We start from the raw sequence: 25,876 nt of genomic DNA, 5'->3' as shown, positions 1-25,876 counted from the left end.
TGTTTCCCACAGTGCCATTTAGAAAAGGGGCTTAGAGAGTTCTCCTCAGAAGAGTGGACAGAAGGTTGCTTAGATATACAGGGTGAAATCTAGCCCCATTGAAGTCAATGGCAAAAGGCCCATTGACTTCACAGAGGCAAGGGTTTCATGCCAACCCTCCAAAGCCAGTCCCCCGGCTCCCTCTCATTGTGATATATCCCAGGGGACTCATGTTAATGGGGCTGCCGTCTGCCCAGGGATCTGCAGCATCTTCCAGCAGCCAGCTCTCCTCGGCCAGACTTCTTCCACTTCTACCTCCTTTCTCCATTGCCGTCTCCCTCTGAAACGCCTCTCCTTCTGACACCCCCCTTTCCCCATGCCTCTGGTTCCCTCCCTCATCCATTCCCCTATCCCCAGACCCCCTTCTCCTCCCCCTCCCCCTCTTCCTCTGACTCACTCTCACTTCCTTTTTGTCTTCCACACTCCCCCCATCTGTCTCTTCCTCCCCTATCTCCCACCTCCCTTCCCATTGCTACATTCCCTCCCCTTTGTTCTTCCCCTTTTCTCCCCGTCTCCCTCTGCCCTCCCACATCCCTCTCTCCTCCCCCCCTCCCCGCGCACTCTCCCTCTGATGTCGAGCAGTTGCCTCTACACTCTGACACAGAAGCCTGTATCACTTCCAAGGCTCTTGCTGTCAGCTGGGGAATAGATAAAGATAAATGATATTATGTTAAATTCCACTTAATGACAAATTTTTAATTTTCTGAACATGGTCATTTTCTGGCTAGTGAATCAAGTGTAGGGAGCTAATTACATGAAGATCTGAACAAAAATAACTCCTAATTTTCAAGGATAATGGAAGAGAAATGTTGGAGATTAATGGCACTATTTATCTTTTTTAAATTTCTATCTTTCTCTGTGATAGCAGTGCTCCCCAAGGAAAATATTCATAAAATGAAATTGAAGTCGTAACTTAATAGGTTATTAAAATTTTTGAGTGCATATCACTTTCCTTCCGCCGCACTGTAAATTTAAATTGAAGTTTGCGGCTCCTCGAGTCACCAGCGGAGTTTTTTTTATGATGGCACAATAGAGGGAAACATGCATCTTTGTCAGGAGGTATTTGCTATTCTAATTTTATGGCAGGCCGGATTATCAGAAAGGAATGTCAGAGCACGGGGAAGCTGACAACACTACAGCCTTCAGCCATGTGTTTCCATTAGCGCCCAAAGCCGTCCGGGGGTTTCTCTGGACTGTTATTTTCCATTTCAGTCTTTTATCTTGATTTAAAGTGAGGGTGCCGAAAATTCAGCTCCTGTCATTTTTCTCACTCTCTCTTTTTCTCACTTTCTTCCCTCCCACTCCTTTTTTCTTTCTATGCCTCTGCTCGTTGTCTCTTTCATCCTTTTTTTTAAAAAAATCCCCCTCTCCTCCCCCGGACATCTACCCTGTACCCAGCCAAGGCGGCCTTGGCCCTGTGGCAGGGAGGTGGCAAAGCTCGTGGCAGGTGTTTGGGTCAAAGGGGCATTTTTTTCACCAATGTTTTAGAAAGGACCCCATACCTTGGGTCTCCGCTGGCGTGGCCTCGCCTTCCACCTGCAGCTCTCACAGAGCACTCAGGTTATGCCCAGCATGATTGTGATGGATGACAGTGCCAGGCAAGCTTGGGCTAGGTGTTTCACTGCCCCGGATCCTGCCTCTCTCAGATGTAGAGAGGCAGCATGATCTAGTGGCTAGGGCACACACTAGTAGGTCTGGGATCTGTTCCCAGTTTCACCATTGACCTGCTGATTGAACTTGGCCATGTCACTTCACCCCCTCACCACCTCTGTTGGTCTTGTCCATTTAGGTTGTGAGCTAGTTGGGGTAGGGCCTGTGTCTTACTTTGTGCATGTACAGCACCGAGCACAATGGGGCCTCGGGGGGATGCCATTTGTAGTGATTCTAGCATACGCGTGATGGCCTTGGATTCGTAGGTTCCTCCTGTCAGTGCTCCTAGTTTTGATGCTCTTCACAACTGTATATAAGTTACCTCCACTTACATCCCTGCTGGACTCAAGGGTGACTCAGTGTCTGGCTCCTCTATTCTGTTTGCCCTCTGGCTCCTACATGCCTGCTTAGGTGCCTGAAGCTGCTGCCCTGAGTCCCATTTATGGAACTCTGGCTGACCCATGCGTAAGGCTGAGGCAGGGGGTACAGGTGGAATAATTGCCCCAGTGAGTTTGGACCAGATCCGCTGTGAATTTGATACTAGCAGCAGGCTTGGCGGGGGAAAAGGGGTTGTCTTGGACTCAGCTCCCATGTCACAAACTCATCACTGTGCTTCACACCCATTGGCAGACACCCCAGAGAGAATGAGAACTGCATGGGCCATGGAGACTGAAGCGGGAGTCCCCTTCCAGATCAGGTGAAGCCTGCTGGCAGCATGTGCTGGGCGCTTGCCCTCTAGATAAACCAAGGGCTTCATTCACCAGGGCTGCACTGGCATTAAACCTACACGATTGCTTGCAAAGCTGGAGTTTATGGCCAGATGCAAATCGGATGCAAATAGGCAAATCAGACCAGGAAACAATTTGCGAACACTGTCAAAACTGGAGCTGCCCAGACCTCGGCAGCTCTGTTGGGTAGTCTTCAAGCCCTCCCCAACCAACAAACGTGGTGACCTGGACTCTGCAACCTGCTCCCCCACCCAGGTTCTTTCTGCACATCCGTCAAGTACATATTAACCTCTGTGGCTCGAGACTTTAAACCAGGGAGGGCACCAAGCCAAGACTCCTCTTAAACTAAGGTTCAGCTCTTCGTCAATCACCTCGCTAGCACATTTTCTCCTGGCTAGTGCAGCTATTCCTGCTGCTCCCTCTGGGCTAGGACTGGGGGAAGGACCCATGCTGGGGATCTTTAACCATTAAAGGGGCAGAGGGACCCAAGCTGCTCTAGATCTCGGAGGCATTAGGATCTGTGAGGTTCACGCTGAATGAATGCTTGGTAGCTTTTTCAGGATGGCCAAGCCCAGGCCTCCAAAAGTCATGAGTCTGCCCCCTCTCTCCACAAATCATGAGGTTGGTGTGAAAATCACGAGTGTTTTAAAAACAAGAAATCCAGGGTTCTCTTTATTTGCCTTCCGTGGGGTTTTTTTTTTTTTTTGAGACATTAGGGCTCCCATTTTCCAGCTTTACTCTGCAACAAAGAGGGCTAGAAACTTCCTGTTTTCAATGAAGGCGGAGATTCTCACCCAGTCCTGGGGTCTCGGCTGCCTGGAGCTTTAAAAACAGCACCCAATGGTGTGGGACTCAAGATAAAATCACGAGAGTTGGCAAACATGGATTGTTTTCCCCTCCTTAGAAGACCCAACGCAAAAGCCTAGGTATCTCCTTGTGAAGTGGGCTGGGCTGCCAGGCACCTTCCATTCACAAGCTACGTTCTACTCACCCCAGTGGGAACCAGACTCCGGGCCTGGCAGCTTGAGTTAATTCTCAGCGAGTTGGAGCCCTGCTGGAGGTGGAGTGACTAAGGGAGGCATTTGCAGGCCGGTTCCCTAAACGGAAGGTAGTGGGGGCAGGTGTTCACTTGGTGAAGGCCGGCTATGAGATCTAGTGCTCAGAGAACAGGAGTGGGTGGAGCCAGGATCCCTGTTTTGGACTCTGCTGCTGAGAGACCTGGGGCGAGTCATAAGGACGCACCACTTTGCGCTCTCGTAAATCACATAGAGACTGTTCCCTGCCTCAGTTTCCCCACCTGTAGCATGGCAATAATAATAAAGCTTCCCAGTGGCCTGCCAGGTTAACTTGTTCACATCGGTGAGGGGTTGAGAATCTATGTGGAAGGTGCAATAGAAATGACAAACCAAATGTAGACCTTCTCCGGAATAGCCTCTCTCACTCTCTGATGCAAGTGACTTCAGAAAATGCAGGTCCTTAAGGGATGAGAAGGAAATAAACGTTTTTCCATTTTCTTCAGCCTCTTTTATTTGCCTTGCCCATAGGAATCTGAGTAACAAATGAAACACGACTGCTATCTGTACGACTAATCTATTTGTCTAATTCTGTCTATGGACTCAGCCCTCAGTAGACACGTAGAAGGGGGGAAGTGGTGGACGGGTTGGGAGGATATTTATCCTAGACAACTTTTTGTTGTTGTTGATGACAGCCCATCACCAAGGCGAGCGGGAACGCACTAGGGCTCTGTTACCAGAGATGAAAATCTATTCAGGAAAGGCACAATTGCTAAATGGAAATGGGAAAGAAAGAGGTGGAAAGAGACAGCCCACCTCCCCCGCATCCCCAGGGGAAAGAAATACCATGTTGTGCATGCTATGGGGAGGGAATGGCCCTGGCTGCTGCTGCAAGGGGAGGGACGGGTCTGGGAGTCAGGAGGAGAGAGCAGGAAGGACATATAGGGCCAAATCCTCAGCTGGTGTAAATCAGTGTAGCTCCCTAGATGTCAAAAGGCCTCATCCCCGGTTGGTGTCAATCAGCATCGCTCCATTGAAATTCATGGGCCAGATCCCCAGCTGGTGCAAACTGGCATTGCTCCAGTGCAGCTATACTGATTTACCCCAGCTCTGGGCCACTCTTGCCAAAGCAGAGGAGCCCTTGTGAGTGCAGTACTGGAAGCTCAATCTGACACCGCTGGCTCCCAGGCCTTGGGCTGACTGCTACTCTTGCTGCCATAACCCCTTGTACTTAATTACATCTTATTAAACTGATATACTAATGGGAGCAACCTGGGCCCTGGTAAACCAGCCCCGACCCCGGAAGGGAGGGGGCCATGCTACCACCCCTGCCCGGACAACAGGGCCAGTCAGCCCTCAGTAATTGAGCATTAATGCACTCTGAGAGGGGCGTAGCTCCCTGGGGAACAGCCTCAGCTGGCAGCCCAGGGGAGCACAGGCCTATTGAAATCAGCAGGAAATTCATCCCTCCCCCCCACAACCCGGCAGGGAAGTCAGCTGGAAAACCTGACCCTGGGTTAGCCCAGCCCTAGGACCCAGTCCATTGCTGGGTTATTGCAGCGGGAAAGCCTGGAGCATTCGAGAGAGGACCTGCCCCAGGGGTATTTCAGAGTGAAGCTACCCGCCAGGGGTATTATCATAAGGCAAAGTGGTATGGTATGTTCCATAGCATGCAGCAGAGGCCATGTACTGCTCTGGCCTATGGAACTTACCGTCTGTCTCACTCTCTGTGTCACCTGCCCGGAGGGGATTTTAAGAGGACAGCCTGCCCCACCCAGAGTAGCCTAGAGTGAAACATGCCTAAGGGATCTTCTAGCACTAGTACCTGCCCACTTGGAGCATCCAGCTCTGGAGATGGGCTCCAGCGAGAGGAGTGCACCTCACATCCCTTCCGAGCCCCTCTAAGCTCTGGGGGAGGTTGGATCCTGCTCCCGCTCTGAGCCAAAGGCAAGACTTGGGCCTCTCTCCATAAAGGGCTGGGATGGGAATGCCCACTCAGAAACCTGGAGGAATTTGAATTCCAAACTCCGGAACCTGGAGCTCTCTGTGCCCAGCGCTAGGTGTTCCAGCCCTGGATCGGGGCTCTGGGGTGTTTCAGCACAGATACTCTGTTGCCCAGCAGGAGGCGCCGTAAGGAATGGTGCGGTAGTGCTGGCTGTGGGGAAATCCTTCTTGGAGCTACAGCAGTGCCCGCCTGTCCCAGCAGGAGTCACTGTTAGATAATAATAACAAAGTATGCGGCATTTCTCTAGCACCTTTCAATGAATAGTCCCGAGGGCTTTACAAAAAAGGTTACTGAAACCTTAGTTGCAGCGCTCTTGTGAGATCGGGCTCATCACCCCCCATTTACTGAGAGAGATGCAGAGACCCAGAAAGCTGAAAGAACAGTGAGACCTGGAAATAGAATGCAGGAGTCCTGACTCCCATCCCTTAGCGCTAACCAGTAGACAACATTGTCCCTTAGTGGCTTCTTATACGATCTCCTGTATCAGATGGCTAAGGCTTCCTCAGTTAAGTGTAAGTAACATACAGGTGAGCTGTTGTGTTTCGGTAGCACAGGTTTATATATCAGTGAATATTAGACTTTCTTTATAGATACTTCTCAGATGAACTGGCATGTGACTTCCATATATGGTCAGTGTTCAGCATATCCTTGTACATGACAACTGGTGTAGGGTTTTATATGATGTTAGACATACTAAGGCCAGCATCTGTGTGGGTTTCATATTATATATAAGTACACATTAGCACATGTTTCGCACAAGCTAAATTGTGTGTTATGCATGTTATCACATGTACCACTGTACTTTCATGCAATTTTCATGTGGGATCTTACATATTTCCAGGCCGTCTTGCTGCTGTTCTTCATACACGTTCTGCACATGTTTATTAACCATACCATCAGTGATCACATGCATTATCAAACCATCTAATCTGTGCCTTTCACTTGAAAGCGCATCAGTTCCTAAGTAACTTCCAAAAGCCATAACAGACCATACAACCCAATCCAAATATAGCTAAAGGAGTGGACATGCAATTCATCTGAACAGTGAAAAAAACCGAGGAGAGAGTGGAATTATTTAGGTTGGATCATATCGGTAATGGGATGAAATCAGTACATAAATTAAGAATGTTTAGCACATACCATCTGCAGATCTTAAAATGTTTCACAAAGGTGGAAAGCAGAGCTGGGTAGAAAGTTGTTTTTTTGTCTCCCACAAGCGTTTTTAAGATTTAGAATTTTTTTCCTGTCCTGAAATGGAGGAAAAAGTCAAAATCTCAAATATTTTTAGTGAATACTTTGACTCTGGTCAATTGAAACATTTTATTTTATAATTTTGAAATGTTTCATTTTGATGTCAACCTTTTACAGAATTTTTAACTTTTTTTTTAGTATAAATTGACTAAAATTCTGAAACACAAAGTCATTTTGAACTAAAAAAGCAAAACTTTTCATTTCAGAAATATCTCATCAGGGGATTTTGACAATCTAAAACATTTGCCAGAAAATTCCCAACCAACTCTAATGGAAAGGTATCATTACTCTCGGTATCCAACTCTCATGATATTTGATGGTTTTCTTAAATCTCCAGCTTCTGGAATCGTGTGATTATGTAAAAATCTCAACTTTTGTTTAAAAAAGAAAAAGTTTCTAGCCCATGTAGTTGTGCAGAAAAACTTGAAAACATGAATCCTAAAGGCTCAACCCCCCCAAAGGCAAGTAAAGTGAACCTGGTGTGTCATTTTAAAAATCTCAAGATTTTTAAGCCAATCTTGTGATCTGGGGTCTGATGCATCATTTTTGAATGCCCAGGGTTAACAGTACTGCATTATTGCCAAAGAACAGATGGGGAAACCAAGTGATGATGTGAATTACAAGCAGCAAAGCCAGAATTAGAGCCCAGGGCTCCTGCTATTGTGCCCAACCCATTGGATCACAGATCCTTCCTTCTCTCAATGAAGGGAAAAAACAGGATGGATATCAGGGGAAACTTCCTACCAGTGGGGTAGAATGCCTTGTGGAAAAAACTCTCCCAGGGCCCAGCAGCACCCCGTCATGCAGGTAGGTGACAAAGCATTGGCAATTTATTGTAGGGCACAATCCTGTGCCTCTGTAGCGCTGTAGCATAGATGCTTCCTACAGCACCAGAAGAGGTTCTTCCATTCCTGCAGTAAATCCACCACTCCAAGAGGCAGTTGCTAGGTCGGCAGAAGAATTCTTCCCTTGACTTAGCCACAATTATATTGAGGGCTAGGTCCACCAAACATGGTGCTTGGTGCACGAAATTTTTCCCAGCCCTGTGTGGCGTAGCGAGGTCAAGCTCATTTTTAAGTGTAGATCAGGCCCCAGGTCTTTTCCAGCTCTAATTTCTGCGCCCCCCATCATTCTGTGCGTGGCTCTGCCATTTAATCACATGTGGCCGACAGGTCAGTTCACGGGTGCCTTTTCCACCTCGCTGCGTGTACCACACAGGTCATCCCACGTTGAGCATGGCTGTGGGATGCTGCCGGCTCTTGTGTTTTGCTGCCTTCAGGCCTAGCGGAGCTGAGGCAGTGTCTGACTCCCCAGCCACAGTCTCTCGTTAGAAAGAAATTAAAAGCCACTCAATTTTGGCTAATATCCCTCTGTAGGCCTTTAACTCCACCTGTGACTAACCCATTCATAATAGCTCTGCTTTAGTGGCTTGGGTTGATGTATCCTCAATTAATTTGGGAGGCGAGCAGAATGGCCATATCTCTTTGTCTCCCCATTTTCTACTCCCCGTCCTGTAGTCTGTCTTTTCCAGCTATTTCATCATTCCCCCAGTCCATCTTTTCCTCTCAGTCTGGCATTTTCTTCCCTAACTCCAGGTTGTGCCTTTCATTCCTCTTTGTTCTCCTCTTGTTCTTTAACCTCCCTCTTTCCCCCTCACCCTTCTCTCTTCCCCTTGCCTTTGCCACCACCTCCCTTTCTTTCTTACCTCTTCCTCTCCTCCCCCTTCCTTTTCTCTCCCTCCTTTCCCCTTTCCCATTCTTTCTTTCCCCCTCTCCCATCACTCCATTCCCCCCTTCCTCTTTCACCTTCTCTCACACACTCACCCGATTTTTCTCCCTCTGCTGCCCCTTTGTTTCATACCTCCCTTTACTCCTCCCCCTCCCCACTCTCGATTATTATTAATGATAAAGGCTAAAACATCACATCAGTAATTTCTGAGTGAGTTTTGCAATGAAACTGGGGCCTTATCAGCCCCTCCCGAGTGCCACAAATTTTACTTTTGCAATTTCACGCCTTTGGTTATTATCACGCTGCTTCGTCCCTGCTCTGCCTCTCTCTTTCCCTTCCCCCTCCTCTGGAGAGAGTACTTAAACTTGTTTTCATTCCCTTATTCTTTATTTTTTTAATGTCCACTCTCTCTGGAGCCAGTAATGTTCTTCCTCTTTTTTCCTCTCCCATTTTCTGTTAATTCTGTGCCATCTGCCTTAGCATCTGTTAAAAATAAAATTTCCCTCACAGTGAGAAGCCCTCCCTGTCTTGCTTCCCCTCCCCTCCCCCCACGGCCTCAGCCCCCCCACTTTTCCTGCCAGTGTTGTCAGAGGTTGCTTCCTTCTCTCTTGGGGTCCCTCCCAATCCCACTCCCCAACTCCCTGCCTGCCTTTCAGATCTGGATCAGCAGCATCCACTGACACTTGGGGATCTGCCGAAAGGATGCTGCTGGGCTTTAGGAGAGAGAGGAGGTGAGCGCACACCTCCACGTGCATTTGGGTCTGCATTGCCTGTGCACCTATGTGGCCCCTGTGTGCGGGCGGGCCTGCTCCTAGCACATGTGGGTGCACACAGGTGCATGTGTGAGGAGGGGGTGCAGCTGACTGACTATATTGGGGGGGGGGGGTTGGCACATGTGTGAGAGTGACTATGCAATCATGTGGGCCCAGTCTCGGAGGGCTGCATTGATCCCAGTGACGGGGCACCTCACTGGCGTATGGCACTAGACCAGCTGGAGAAGGGGCAGTCCCTTTTGCTTCTACTGAGAAGAGGGGTGAGAGTTCTGCTGAGATGAGCTTCGGTTCTCGTGTTTGGCTTTCTTGGGCGTTGATTGGCATAGAACAGAGCTCCGGGGACACTGGGGCACTCAGCTGATCCCCTGGCCCATAGAGAAAGAGGGTACATTCCTGCTTTGAAAGTCATTCCTGTATACAGACCAGCTTTGAATAAGAGATGGGCCAGAACCCAACCCCCAGCACTGCGGGGAGGAAGGCTCACCAGCATGCACTTAGAGCACAGCCCTGGTTAGAAATCACGACATCTGGCATGAGTGGGGAATTCTGCTGTGACAGCATTTGACACCCACTATGCACAGCTGCTAGTAACTACCCCAGGTGCAAGGCAATGGAGAATCCAGCCCAGGGACTCAGGAGTTTGGGGCTGTGTTCCCAGCTCCACTCCAGACTTCCTGTGTAACATTAGGCAGGTCACAGTAATTTATATGTGCCTCAGTTTCCCCACCCAACAGGCTGGACTCAATTTACTGTTTATGAAGTGCCAAGCTCCATAGAAATGTCTACACACAAACAAGCACCCCTGAACTGAGTGGGGCTTCCAAATCTGAGACACCATCTGGCCCCTGTCTGTGATGGGCTCATCCAAACACCCCCAGAAGACTTGGAGGGATCTTGGGTGAGGTTCTCCTTTGCTTTCAGTCAGTATCATCTCGGGGCGGCTTTGGGGCATAGGTCCTCAGAGGATTCTTATGCTGAGTGCCATTTTTGACAGTACTTACATAATAATCACCATAAGTAATCATTAATATGTCGCCCATGTATAGCGCACACAGACCTGGGGCCTTGAAATCCCATTCCCCAGCAGACTGATCTCTGTTGAATAACAAATGGCTCAACTCTCCTGGACTGCAGCGCAGGTGTAGCTGTGAGGCTCCAGGACTGCTCAGTGTCAAAACATTCTCAAGAGCTTTGTGGTCCTCTCATGGTCCCATGTGGTAGGAGAATGGGCCTTCCTAAAGGGGGTATGATCTGCGGGGACTTTACTGGCCAGAGCTGCAGAGAGGGGTGTGTCATCTGTGCATGTGTGTGTACGTTTGCTACGTGTGTGGTTGCGCAGATGCACATTTGTGCGTCTTGTCATATGTCTGTAGGTGCATTGATTCGTGTGTGTGTGTGTATGTGCGCATATGGCTGTGTTTGTTGGCATACATCTTTGGGTGTCTGCCTATGTGTGCATTATGTCTGTGTGCATGTGTCTGTGTCTGGCATATATCTGTGTGTGCACTCATGTGTGTGAGCACATATGTCTGTGTCTGTTATCATATGTGCGTGTGCATTCGTGTGTGCGCATGCCCATGTCTATATTCATCAGGCAAAGTCTTTGTGTGTCTCTGGGGGGGTGTGCATGAGTTTGTGTGTGTGCACGTATGTCTCCATAGGTGCATGCCTGTATCATGTACACGTGTGTCCAGGGGCGGGGGGTGAGCAAAGGCCTGGAGACGAAGAGCCCTGCAAGTTTGCTCTGAGCAAGCCCCCCCTCCCCCTCCCTGCAGCTTTTCCATTAACAGTCACATTCAGGGAGCTCAGAAACAGCATGATTGTGCCCCCACACAATAACCTCCCCGGCTTTGATAACAACCAGCCCTCTTAAGCCCCCTCGCCTGTCCCCCTCACCCCCACCCCTCTGCTCTCCCTTTGAGCGGTGCCGACAATAGCCAGGCCTGCTGCATTGCTCCCCACAGCCGGGGCGGTCACACAAAGCCAGGGGGAGCTTACAGGAATTCTTTGGCAGGCTCCTGGTTGCTGAGGAGAAGAAGGGCCCTTCATACTCAGAAGCTGTCTCTTTGCCCCTGGCCCTATTCTCTCCTCATGTTTGATAGACACTGAGCCACAATAATCTCTCTGCCCCGAGGGGAACAACAGCTTTTGTGAAACAGATTTTTACAAACTGTTTTGACCCCATCACCCCCTGCCTCCCCCCAGTCCCCTTCAGATCACTGGCTGTATCAATGTCACATAATTAAATCAGCTTTCCTGTTTGCCTCTGCTTCCTGCTAATTGTTTGCTCACAGCCAGGATTAACCAGTCAGGGTTATTTTTCACATTTCCGCACGCAGGTTGGCCGCAGGAAGCTGCATGCTGCACTTTTCCTTGTCCTCGGCCCGTTTCCCATCCTTCTCTGAAGCCCCACCAGCAAACGAGCCCCTGCAATGGAGGGACGCGGGGCAGTTATCAGGGGTTAGCTGGGAATGGTGAGCACTGATGGCTCTAGCGCTGCAGATTTTGGGGAGCAAGAGGCAGGATGGTTTCATTATTTTTCTGCCCCCTTTTGGAGGTGGGAGCCAAGATTTTTGGAAGAGACCAGTGATTTTGGGAGCCCAGCTTGACACCCAAACATCAGAATATGCCAACCCCCTGCTCTCTGCCAGTCAGGCCCCTCTCAGGTATCTCAAGTTGCACCCCTCAAAAATTAGGGCACCCAGTTGTTGCTTTTGAAAATCTCAGCCTAACTGTGGCAAGTTTTTATCCTTATTCTTATAGGTGAGCCTGGAACATTGTACAGAGCTGGTCACTGAGAACTGATCAGACATTTTCCATCAACGCCTTTTTTTGTTTAAGATAGAAAATGGCTTTTTCTGACAAAACAGAAACGTTGATGGAAAACGTCCATTTTCATCAAACACTTTCAGGGTTTCGTCAGTAACCCCCAAACTGAAAAAAATAATTATTTTTGCAACCCTCCCTCTCCCCTCCTCCCCCAAACCCCAAAGAGCATTTTAGACCAAAACAAAGCAAAATATTCCATTTTTGTCTAAATTTCTTACAGGTAACTCCCCCCTCCGCCCCCTCCCCAAAAACACAAAAAAACAAAAAACCCTTTCCCAACCAGCTTTACTGTTCAGCTTTGAATTTGGGGGTGATTGGAGGGGGCTGAGAATCCAGCCTGGCCCAGACACAAATTCAGCAGCAGCCCCTATTTATTTTATACTGAACGGAACCAAAACTTTAGAGATGAAGCTCCAAGAACTTCTAGAAGGGTGGGTTTTTCCTCTTAATCTGGCTCCAAATCGTGCTGTGTGAGCCTATATATTATTATTAATCATCATGATTTATTCATATAAATAGTACTTTGATCTCCTACAATAAAGCACCTTTCATCCGCACACCACAATGGAGGGCCCAACACGGTAAGCTTTACTTGCTTGAGTAACCCTGACTCATGCAAGCAGCACCGTAGACCTCAGCTGGGCGGCTCTCATGAGTAAGAATTACTTGAGTGAGTACGGTTTGGTGGATGGAGCCTTAGGCAACACGGCACCACTCAGAGTGCAGTTCACAACCTCTTACTGCTTTGCAAAATGTTTGCGCTTTCGGATTTTTTTGTGTTTGTTAGAAGGAAATTCCAGCCAGTGCCTTACAGTTTTGATGATTGTGCTGGTTCAACGGGATTTCCGACCTTGGGAGATTCCAAAGGGGATAAGGATTTACTCTGAGGAAAATAACCATACAATCCCTTTGCAATTGAGAACCACAGACTTGGTGGGGCCCAAAACGTCAGTGCATTAAGACTGTATTGCCAAAAAATAGTTTGCAAAAGGCTCAGCAGTGGCCTTGCCATGAGCCCTGTGTATGAAGCACCACGTTGTTGCACTGCACCTGGAACAGCTCAGGACACGTAGCATGACTCAGGAAGTAACAGGCACTCTGCCTTGCAGCCTCTCCTTGCTTTGGGGAGGGGAACATACCTGCATCCCCACACCCATGTATGTGGTACAGTGTACATTCCCAGCACACCAGTACAGGTGGTACACAGGTGGGAGGGGGTGGCTCAAAATCTGGTCCTGTGTAAACACAACAAGCTGAAATCCAGATCCCCCTGGCAGGGACATTCTTGGCATTCGATCAATAGTATTTATATTATGGTCACCCATAGAGGCCCCAACTGAGATTGTGTCTCCTTCACACTGGGTGCTGTACAAACACATAGGGAGACACAGTCCCTGCCTCCATGAGCTTTCAGTCTAAGCAGAGTCCCTTGCTTAAATGGGGGACTATTCAGTTGCTTTCTGACTAGTTGCCTGATGGCCCATTGGCTGGGTGGAGCCCTGATCTTATTCAGATCAAACTCCGATCAAGCCAACATGAAATTTGCCCGAGTAAGTGATGCTGGATCCAGCCCTGGAAGTTTAGTGTCTGAATTTCTTTTGGGTGGATATTAATTAATTAGCTAATTATTAGGCTGATGGATGGTTTAGTCGATGGTTGGGCAGCTGATGGTTGCTTCGTTGGATGGTTAATAACATTAACCACGGGAATTTCTTCTAATCCTGATTCTGCCACTGCTTTGCTTTGTATCCTTGAGCAAATCTCTCTGCCTCAGCTTTTCCATCTGTAAGGTGGAGATAACAATTCCTAGCTCAGGGCAGTGTTATGAACATGAATTAACTCATGGTTGTTGAAGGCACTTTGAAAACGCAAAGTGCAATTACCTGATTGTCCAACTAACAAGCTGGATCTCTGATTAGCAGGGTGGTGGGCAAATAAGAAATAGCTGGAACAGCATCATCTAATATTACAACACAATTTAGGCCAGAGATCTGGGCCAGACTGGATCCAAAATCAGTGTAGGGTTAGAATTTGTGTCCTAAGGGTCAGATTTGATGATTTACCAGTTTTCAGCCCAAATGATGGAATCTAGTGAGATCAGCTGCCTTTGCATGGTTTCCATGGTAGTGGGCTGCATTCAAAGCAGATCTGGCTAACAGGTTCCTTTTGCCTTTGGATCTGGCCTTCACCCAGAACTGTATGAGGGAGTGTAGGTCCAAGAGGTTAAACATCTCCCAAATTCATGTGTGGATGGGATGCAGGAAGATCTGAGGTTCTAGTGTGAGCCCATCATTAATCACAAGTATCCTGGCACTGGAGAGCCCACAGCCATCAGCCCTTGTATGATCATTATGCAGATTAATCTTGCAGTTGACGCTGTTGCTCTTAGAGTGCCAAATCTTGATGTCCTCACTCAGACAAACACCCACTGGCTTCAGCTGGGTGCAAGTTGCCTGAGAAAGAACCAAAATAAAATGGAGGCAGGGCTAAGTGATTCAGCCCACTGATATTTGATTTGTGGTATATTTATTACTCTGAATGCGGTTGTCATTCTAAGCAGGGTTGAGGTCAGATCTCTGTCCATGGTGCTGAAAGATCCCTTCCTGTATAACTTCTCTATAGTTTTCCTAGAAACTTTCTGAAGAACAGGCCATTGAATGAAACCTGTTGTTCTAAAACCATGATACATTTTCTATAAGATTATCCATTCAAAGGCTTCTGGAAGACTCATAAATATATTTCTGAATGGAGTAAAAACCTGGATTCTAGCTGTATTCTTACAACAGTGTTTCTTTAAGTGTGGTCCTGGGTCATCCATGGGTAAAGCAATCCCATGGGTTCTGGTGCCCTGTAGGATGACATGTTTTGAGAATCAAGCAGAGGGTGGCTTCGGGGAAGGTCTCAGATAGTCTGTCTTTATAAGTGATCTGCAGAATTAAAGAGCTGAAGGACTCTTGTTCTAGGAAAAATAACAAGTTGCTCAGAAATGATATGCATGGTACAAACCATAAGTAATAAAATCAGGTAGAATTCATGGCATTATTGAGTTGGAATATATCTGTTGTGGGGCCAATTGGCCATCCCCTTGCACTGGGTTAAAAGTGATTTCAGGACTGTTTACCAAAGGCCTACTATAAACACTGCCTGTCTCAGAGCAGTATTAACCCTTTGTGTTATAGGTGGTGTTGGTAACACTCCCTATTGTTGAGGTTGGCCAACACTTCCCATTATAAGACCCTGTTTTCAGTTGCTGATAACTTTGGCAAACTTTGACTGTTTGGGCAGAAAGTTTAGATGCTTGGTGCCTGCCACAGGCTGAATATTTTGGAAAATGTCACCCAAACAGTTCAGCCATTTCCACAAACAAAACTAGGGGAAAATATTTTGTTTTGCCCAACTTAAAAAAATGAGGGAAGGTTTTTCGTTGAGAGGCTCTAATGACCCCATGCTTTGGAGAAGAGACTTGACATTTGGCTGGGGTGGCCTTTGTGTCAGGGATGTGCCTTTTGACATCTCCATGGACATCTGCCCACATTTGGCCAAGTTATAAGTCAGTGAAAAATCACAGTTTGCACATGCTCTAGATTTTCTAGTGGTTGGTCCTGCTTTGAGCAGGGGATTGGACTAGATGACCTCCTGAGGTCTCTTCCAACCCTGATATTCTTTCTATGAAGGCAGCCTGGAGGAGGACACTCTCTGATCTGAATACAGAGGGGACAAAAGACAGTCCAGGAGGGAGGGAAGGGAGTAGATGGTATAAGGAGTCTGGTGGGACTGGACTGGATAGTGGGGGGAATGAAACTGATTGGGAGGTGTGGGTGGAGACCAGAAGTTGCTTGACAAGGAGACTGGGTGGTAGGGGAGGGAAGGTTGGGACTGGTTGGGTAAGGAAAGGGGACTGGGAGCTCATGGGGGACTGAGAGCCAGTGAGGGAAATGGTGGGTGGACTGGAAGCAAGGTTGGCTGGGAGGCAGGAGAGAACAGAGATTTGATAAGGAGCTGGGGGTGGGGGAAAGACTGGGACTGGCTGAACAAGGAGACCAGGATGGGAACCAGCATGTATGTGTGGGAATGGGGCACTGGAAGTGGAGAGAGATCTGACAAGGAGCTGGGATGCTGGGGAGCTGGGACAAGGAAACAGGGCGGGAGGTGGGAGAGAATGAGATTTCATGAGGATCCTGGGGAGGGAGACTAGACTTGGGATCCAGTGCGGGTGGGAGGGGAAAGACAGATAAGACAAGGAGCCAGGAGGGGGAACTGGGATTGGCTGGGCAGGGAGACTGGTGCTGGGTGTGGGGAGAGACTTGGACACAGACAGAAAGGCCAGAGGGGGAGGCTAGGACTGGCTGGGCCTGGAGACTGGGACTGGACCAAGAAACCTGGGAAGTGGAGACTGGGACTGAGAAGCCCAGGAGAACAGGATTGGGACAAGGAGCCGGGGTGGGAAGAGACAGGACTAGGGCAGGTACAGGTGAAAGGGGATTGGACAGAAAGGGACAAGCATATGGGTGGGGACAGGGAAGGCAGAAGACTCTGTGCCCAGAACAAGTCTGGATTGGAACCCAAGATTCCTGAGTCTCACCATTCCACTGTTGTCAGCAAACATCTGTGAAACCTAGTGCTGGTGCACACAGAAGATGACAGAAGATGACAACCTACTACTTCTGTCAGGTACTCTGTTAGCTGAAGTGTCAGAGGTCTGTGTGATAGATTTAACGGTTCCAACCTTGCTGATGACCCATGTGAATGTCAATATGAGGCCATTTCTGTTTTACCAGTTTTCTCTTTTAAAAACCTAGGAAATTCCAGGCCAAAAAAGTACATTAAAAGAGCATTATAAAGGTTGCAAAGTCAAGCATTCAAAGGTTAGGAAATGCCAGAATTAAGGTTGCCTATGCATGATCAGTTGCTATTTTCCCCAGGGCTCCTGCCTCATTCAGTGCACAGGATGGAACTGCTTTGGGGGTGATTCAGGACTGTTTAGTGAAGAAAACTGTAGTCTATACAGCCTCATTTGTAGCAGAAGTTGGAAGGTGTGTTGTGAAAGAGTCAGCGGATTGTGGAGAGAGAGAGGAGGGTCTCATTGTTAAGGTAATTGAATGCTGCCCTGGAGAACTGAATTCCATCCCTGCCTCTGCCACTGAGTTTCTATGTGATGCTTGGAAGTCACTTACACCAAACTTCAGGGAAGGTCACTAGTTGTGTGTTCCTCATTTTCTGGGTGCCTGACTGAAGACTCTGGGGTCTAATTTGCAGAAGTGCTGTGCACTCCCAGCTGCACCTGAAGTCAATTGGAGCTGTGCTCTGAACGTGGAACGTGCTACACGATGCTACATAGTCTGAAAAATCAAGTCCTAAGGGTCTTTAATTGAGCACTCAAAACTTTTGACATTAATGCCTCTGTGCCTTAGCTCCCCATCTGTAAAATGGGAATAGCGCCACCCTCTCATCTCGCAGGAGTGTTGTGAAAATAAATGTGTTAATGTTTGAAGCACTCATATACCAGAATGTTGTGTGTCATAGAAAAGTCTCTGCGGAAATAAATAATTCTGTCTTTGGAGCAGGGTTTGGACTGAGTACTGTACATAAGGCCTAGGGACATACATTGAACAATGAGAAAACAAAATATTGAATAACTGCTCATTAGCTGAGCACCATCCATCCTGTGCACTGAATGAGGCAGGGATCCTGTGGGAAAAAAATAGTATGTCATCATGTCATTAAGGACTGTATCATAATGTATATGTACAGGGGGCTGAATTAAGGTTCCACAGGCATCCTTAATTCTAGGCATTTCCTAACTTTTGAATGCTTGACTTTGCAACCTGAATAATGTTCTTTTAATGTAGGGAGGTATTATGGTCATATATATACATTTTCTGGGAAGAAGAAATTGCTGGAACAGCATCATATAATAGCCAGATATGGGCCAGGGATCTTGGCCAGAGCTTGATCCAAAATCGGTGTGGGGTTAGGGCTTTGTGTCCTGATTCAGGTCTAAGGGTCAGATAGATGGCTCACCAGATTTCAACCCAAATGATGAAATCTAGCAAGATCAGCTGCCCTTGCACAGATTCCATGATAGTGGGTTGCATTCAAAACAGATCTGGCTAAACAGGTTCCCTTTGGCTTTGGATCTGGCTTGTACCCAGAACTGTACAAGGACCTGCAGATCAAGGAGGCTAAACATCTCCCAAATTCATGTGTGGATGGGATGCAGGAAGATCTGAGGTTCTAGTGTGGGCCCATCGCTAGTCACAAGATAGTTCAGTGGTTTGAGCATTGGCCTGCTAAACCCACTTTTGTGAGTTCAATCCTTGAGGGGGCCATTTAGGGATCTAGGGCAAAAATTGGGGATTGGTCCTGCTTTGAGCAGGGGGTTGGACTAGATGACCTCCTGAGGTCCCTTCCAACCCTGAGATTCTATGAATTGATAAGTATCCTGGCACTAGAGAATGAGAGCCCACAACCATCAGCCCTTGTATGGTCATTATGCAGATTAATCTTGCAGTTGACGCTGTTGCTCTTAGAGTGTCAAATCTTGAAGCCCTCACTCAGACAAACACTTGATGACTTCAGTTGGGTGCAAGTTGCCTGAGCAAGAAGAGTATAAAAATGGAGGCAGGGCCAAGAGATTTGGCTCATTTATATTGGATTTTTGGGCTGTGTGTGTGTGCGTGCATGTTTCTATGTGTGTGCGTGTGCGTGTTTTCACACGTTTGTGATAGGGGGAAATGCCACATTTTGATGCCAGAAGAGTTAATCTTAGACTCTACTGGACCTGAGAAGTGATGATTTTGCTTTCCTATTTCACACTATCTGTTAAGTAGAGTGGGACAAAATATTTCCACATTTTGGAATTTCAATGACAAAACTGAGTTGGAATTTCAGATTTTGATTATAAAATGGGAAACATTTTTAATGACATTTTCATGATATTTTGCCCCTCCAATTTTTGACTAATATAGAGCTGGTGGAAAACTTGCACATTGTGAATAAATTTTGACAACAAAAGAAGAAAAAATAAATTGAAAAAATAGTCACAATTTGACCCCTTCACCCTGATTTTCCAACTAACTCTACTGTTGTGTGCTGATGTCTTGTGTGAGTGGCAGAATGGTATCTCCAGAGACTGGTGGAATGTCTTCTTCTTTACTAGGTTAGGAAATGTCTCCTTAGTGCTAAGGAGGAAGGACATCTTTGTTCACATGAGCTTTTAGTTACTTGACTAATGAGAGTGTTTGGATTGATGACGGATCTTCTGTAATATATGAATGAGTGTCTAGCTTAAGCAGTGCAGTACAACTGATCTCAGTGCTGGAAGAGATGAAAACAGCTAGAGGGAGGGAGAAGGGAAAGGAATGTAGAGAAGGTGGAGGAGGAGATGGAAGAAGGGGGTGAGCCTGATCATTGCCTGAAGCTCTATAATCCAGACACTCCCTCTGGGCCATGGTAATAATATTGGCTGCTTTATACGATTACTGCTGCTTCATATTTGTAGATAGTGCTGCTGATGTGCTCCTCCCCCTCCTGAGTAGCTTGCAGTCTTGGAGGGGTAGGCCCTGACATCACATAGGGATACATGTGATAGGTCAAAGGAGAGGGAGGAAGATTTATACCCCTAAGGTTAGGGGGCTACTTGAGCTGGGTGGTACCGGTTGTGCAGGCATCTTTCACATGTATCAAAGTGATTTACCAGAATGCAGAGGATGGGCCTCCACTTGCTCACCTTCTCTTTGAAGTCAGGGAGGTGATGTGTGTGATCAAGGCAAACAGGATTCTGCAGACAGCGTCACCCACCACTGAAATGCAGCCACCTCTGGCGTGGGATGCAGCACCATGAAGAACTGGGGCGGAGAGTAGGATTTGGAGAAATGTCCTTACTACTAAATGAGCATCACTAAGAGGTAGAAACTTACATCCTGCTATACCCAGAGCGGTACCCATACCTTCAACATACCATTTTATACCATGTATTTTTACTTATGATGTGTTCAGTCAGGATATCCATGTAACAGAGTGGTGAACTGAACTTAACATGTACATGTCACTGACTCACCCTTACTATGCCCACTAGCCATCTGCCCTGTGATTAGTTCCAATATAATTTTTCTCTTTCTCAGTATAGTTGGGCTTATGGGAACTAAAATGTTAGCATTAAAATTTAATAGGCTGGAGTTTAAAAAAAATAGCCCCAATAACTTTCTCTAACGTTTCTAACATACTTTTTACTGCCAAAGTTGAGTCCTCTGCAGAAAACATGATGGGGTGGTAGAAATGTTTTATTGGTTTTCATTTGGGATGATTTGCATAACTCACTCATGAACAGGTCTGCTCTGAAAACTCCAGTGAAAGGCAGATGTGAAATTTCTTAACAATTTTTATTAAATTATTTCCGTTTTCCAACCAGCCCTACTCCTGAGTAATGGACACAACTCATACCCCACTGCCATTTGGGTAGGAGAAGCTAGATCATGTCATCCAGCATCTCTATTTCACAAGAGGTGATCTAGACTCCCACTCTGATCACACCAAAGTTGTGAAATAGAGGTGGCTTTAAGCACAGAAAAGCCAAGTGACTGCATTTCCTGACTATTGACATTCAGAGTGCTGCTCCTTTAAATGCCTCTAAGCAGCTCAAGTCCACCCAGGGAACTCTTCGTGGCCTACATGCAAGATAGGCCTGAGTAGCTGGACATTCTAGACAGGTAACCTTTTAAAAAGCTTTGCACTCTTTGGGCTCTATCCTGTGAGGTGCTTACTCACTGGACATTGTGGGTCCCAGCACCCCATTAGATCACACCCTTTGTTTGCACAGGATGTGGATCATTCTAGCAGAAGCAATGCTCAGATATTCCTCTTCCAGGGAAAGGGACATTCCCAAACCTTTAACAAAGCTGCTGCTGGAGGTGGCCATGTTGGGAGCCCAAAGAAGAGTAGTAGGGCCCTCCAGCTGTTTCCAAAGTTCTGAAAGCCCAGTTTTCACTAGAACACTGCACACTGGTGCACAGATCACACTCCCCCAGGCAGACTGGTGAAATCCAATCTTTTAAAAACTCCTGGGGATACTTCCTCCTTCTGTGGCCTACAAACATGGCCCCTTCCAGCTTTCCATTTGGATTTGGAAGCTGCAGAATGTTGTTTGTCCACTAGAGGGCACATGGGCCATTTCCTCCTAAAAAATGTGAAACTGAAACATTTAAAAAGAAACACGGGCTAACAAGCAGCCTAGTGAAATGGCCCGCAAGGCGTGCCAGCCGGGGTGCCAGCCTGACTCCCTTGCCCCTTCCCATCATGATAAGGGTCACAATGCATGATGGGTCACTTCCCTGGGAGGCGGGTGGAATTTTGCAAGGCTGACACAATGGAGTGTATCTATGTGCAATTATCCTCTGACCTGTTAAAGAGCTCAGCATGGCAACGCTCAACCTGGGGTTCTGATGAGATCTCAGCGCTAATCCTGAGGGTGCCAGGAAAACTCCCATTGATGTATAGCTTGATATAGTCACCTGTATTCATGTGTATCGCAGTAATACAGGTACATGTAGATATACACACACACATGCACCCTCTAGAGCTGGCAAAGTAAATTAGACTTAAATGACTCTTTGGAAACAAAATAAATCAGATAGGATAATAGTACCATCATTTTATCTCATTTGTTCCCATACAATTAGGAGTTTTACTGCCATGTTGTGACAGGTGACTGTGTTTGACCTTTGACGCTTGGTTGGCTGGCTGGTGCTCAAACTAATGAAGACCCTTAATGGATTGGCTTTTGTGAGGCTCTGAGCAGTGGGGTTAAAGAGAGAATGGTGCTGCAGACAGAGTCCAGAGAAGATCCTTCAATTAAACCTGAAGTCTATTAGCAAAGAAATATTGAGGAGGTTGAGAGTTAGCAATGATTTAACCATCAGGTCTTCTTTGTGATTCGTTAGAATTAAAAAAAAAATCGCCCTGGTTATTTATTGTTAGATGTGTGCGTGGACTACTTCCCAGTTGGGTGAGAGGGAGAAAGCAGACCCGCTGGCCTGTAGAGGCCAGGTATGAAGAGACATTGTGCCTGGGTTGGCTAGCCTCTTTGTACTTCCATCTGATCTCGCGGTGGACAAGGGATTGAGGACAAATGAGGCAGTAGCGGAAGCAAATGGAGAGTGATGCTGGAAAAGATCAAACTAGATCTCTGGGATAAATAAGACTTTTAGGAGCTTAATTGTTTTTCATGATGTAAATAAATTACAATAAAAGAAGGGGAACAGACGGCTTGCGTTGAGACAGAGGGCAGCGCCGGGCGGGAGATGGGGACAAGACATGAACAGGAGAGGACAGGAGGAGTCCAGTGTGGGGCAGAAGGGGGTTTGGAGCTGTGAGGAGTGGTGTGGACTGGATATGACAAGGAGGGGCAGGAGGTCAGATCTTCATGAGATACAGGGAATCTGTAGAAACACGGGAGCATAGGCATTACTAGGATGGAGCTGACTCATGGTATCATGGTATCAGTGGCCAGTATCAGATATTTGGCAGGAAGGCGCAAGTAATTCCTCAGTGGGTAGATGTGGGATAATCTGCTCCCCATGAAGGTCTCATCCTAATCCCTAGAGATTGGTCGAGCTATGCAGCATGAGAGGTTTTATCCCTTTTTGTTAGCATTAACTCTTAGACCCCTGGATATTCTTGCTATCCCTATAAACTCCCAATCCCATTTATGAACTGGGCTAAACTCTTGGCCTCAGCGCCATCCTGTGCTAATGAGTTCCATAGCCTAGAAGTACATCCTTTGATCAGGTTTACATCTGCTGCTTTTCAGTTTCATTGGAGGTCCCCTTGCTCTGGTGTTCTGAGGCAGGTGAGACCAGCAGCTCGCTCTACCTGCAGTCAGGAGACAGAGCAGATGCAATGGGGAAAGCAGCAAGGGCACATGTTGTTCAGGGGATCTCTGCAGCAGACAGTGTGGGTGGTACCTGGCCTCTAATGAGTCGGAAACATTAGCAGTCAGTACGTGCTGTAGTGAATACGGTGTTAGTATTTGTATTCCCACAGCAGCTAGAGGCCCTGACCCAGATCAAAGGCAACATTTTCAAAAGTGCCCAAGTGATTTAGGAGCCTAAAATCAATTTTGAAAAATGACTTAGGAGCCTGTGTGAATGGTAGTCAATGTGACTTAGGCTCCCAAGTCACTGGGGTGCAGCTGAAGATTTGACCCCAGTGTTGGGCACTGCACAGACACAGTGCGGGATGACCCTGCCCACAGATCTCAGTCTGCATAGACAAGAGGGGAAACAGACACCCAGCGAGGGGAGGGGCCTTGCCTGAGGTCACAGGCAGAGCCAGGCACAGATCCCATACCCTACCCATTAGCCCGTGCTGCTTCGTCCATGCTGTGCACAGGTTCAGAGTGCAGCTGTAGGTGTGTCTGATTCTCTTACCAGTGGCTTGTGGCGGAAAGGGCCTCCTAGGGAAAGCATTTGCTTTGGGAACAGGGCCCTAGTGAACGTGCAATTTGTTCTGTAGTTTCTTTCTCCATGTTTTGTTGCCAAGGAAGTTTTCAGAACATCCCAATTTTTGAATTTTTAAGTTCTTCTGTCCCAGATGCTTATTTCTTCGGTGATGTCATCAGAGCCCTTTACCGATGATGCCACAAATTATTGCTCTGGAAGTGACTGGGATGACAAGGACAAGGACAAGGGGTCCAATTCTGATCTCAGTGTCAATCTGGATTGACTCCACTATTGCCAATGCCTTTATACCTGTTTGAGGAGCCAGCTCTGCAGTGAACTCTGTGCAACTGCAGTTATCTGTCCACTGCAGGATCGGGGTCTTACACTGGTGGAGTTGAGAGCAGAATCTGACAGTGGATCAAACGAGAAATAAAAGATCCTAGTTTCATGTGCATTTTCTTTCTAATAAAAGCAAAGAAAGAAGACAGAAAGCCTTAAAGGGGACGTAAATCACATCCACTTTAAGGCCCCCTTTACGCTGCCAGAAAGATGTAAAGGACCCCTTAGTGTCAATGAGAATCAGACCCTAAACATCTGCCACATACACAGAGTTAGCTCTGTTTGGTTTTTCCTGCATTCCACGAGGCATCAGGGGGTCTTTCCAGCCGCAGGAGTGGGCGTAGTGTCATAGAATCATAGGACTGGAAAGGACCTCGAGAGGTCGTCTAGTCCAGTCCCCTGCACTCAAGGCAGAACTAAGTATTATCTAGACCAAGGGTGGGTAAACTATTGTCAGGGGCCACATCTGACCCTCCAGACATTTTAATCCGACCCTTGAGCTCCTGCAGGGGAGCGGGGTCTGGGGCTTACCCACACTCTGGTGCTCCAGGTGGGGAGTAGGGTCGGGGGCTTGCCCTGCTCCATGCAGATCCTGGAAGCAGCAGCATGTCCCCCCTCTGGCTCTTACGCGTATGGGCAGCCAGGAGGCTCTGCATGCTGCCCCTGCCCCAAGCGCTGCCCCTGCAGCTCCCACTGGCCGGGAACCGCAGCCAATGGGAGCTACAGGGGTGGCGCCTGCAGAGAGACAGCATGCAGAGCTGCCTGGCTGCACCTCCGCATAAGAGCCAGAGGGGGGACATGCTGCTGCTTCTGGGAGCTGCTTGAGGTAAGTGCCACCTGGAGGCTGCACCCCTGTCCCTGTGCTCCCCTGCCCCAGCCCCAGCCCCAACCCCCAGCCCCAGCTCTGATCCCCCTACTGCTCTCCAAACCCCTCGGTCCGAGCGTGGAGCACCCTTCTGCACCCCAACCCCACCTCGGAGCCCTCACCCCAACCTCCAATTTCATGAGTATTCATGGCCCACCATACAATTTCCATACCCAGATGTGACCCTTGGGCCAAAAAGTTTGCCCACCCCTAATCTAGACCATCCCTGACAGGTGTTTGTCCAACCTGCTCTTAAAAATCTCCCTAGGCAATTTATTCCAGTGCTTAACCACTCTGACAGTTAGGAAGCTTTTCCTAATGTCCAACCTAAACCGCCCTTGCTGCAATTTAAGCCCATTGCTTCTTGTCCTATCCTCAGAGGTTAAGAAGAACAATTTTTCTCCCTCTGCTTGTAACCACCTTTTATGTACATGAAAACTGTTATCATGTCTCCTCTCAGTCTTCTCTTCTCCAGACTAAACAAACCCAATTTTTTCAATCTTCCCTCACAGATCATATTTTCTAGACCTTTAATCATTTTTGTTGCTCTTCTCTGGACTTTCTCCAAATTGTCCTCATCTTTCCTGAAGGTGGGGCCCAGAACTGGACACAGTACTCCAGTTGAGGCCTAATCAGCACGGAGTAAAGCAGAAGAATTACTTCTTGTGTCTTGCTTACAATACTCCTGCTAATAAATCCCAGAATGGGGTTTGCTTTTTTTGCAACAGCATTACACTGTTGACTCATATTAGCTTGTGATCCACTATGACCCCCAGATCCCTTCATAGAGTCATAGAATCATAGAATCATAGAATATCAGGGTTGGAAGGGACCTCAGGAGGTCATCTAGTCCAATCCCCTGCTCAAAGCAGGACCAATCCCCAATTAAATCATCCCAGCCAGGGCTTTGTCAAGCCTGACCTTAAAAACTTCTAAGGAAGGAGATTCTACCACCTCCCTAGGTAACGCATTCCAGTGTTTCACCACCCTCCTAGTGAAAAAGTTTTTCCTAATATCCAACCTAAACCTCCCCCACTGCAACTTGAGACCATTACTCCTTGTCCTGTCCTCTTCTACCACTGAGAATAGTCTAGAACCATCCTCTCTGGAACCACCTCTCAGATAGTTGAAAGCAGCTATCAAATCCCCCCTCATTCTTCTCTTCTGCAGACTAAACAATCCCAGTTCCCTCAGCCTCTCCTCATAAGTCATGTGTTC

Source organism: Caretta caretta, chromosome 7 (assembly GCF_965140235.1).
Source record: "Caretta caretta isolate rCarCar2 chromosome 7, rCarCar1.hap1, whole genome shotgun sequence".
NCBI classification, from domain to species: Eukaryota; Metazoa; Chordata; order Testudines; family Cheloniidae; genus Caretta; species Caretta caretta.
This window is presented reverse-complemented; position numbering follows the sequence as displayed.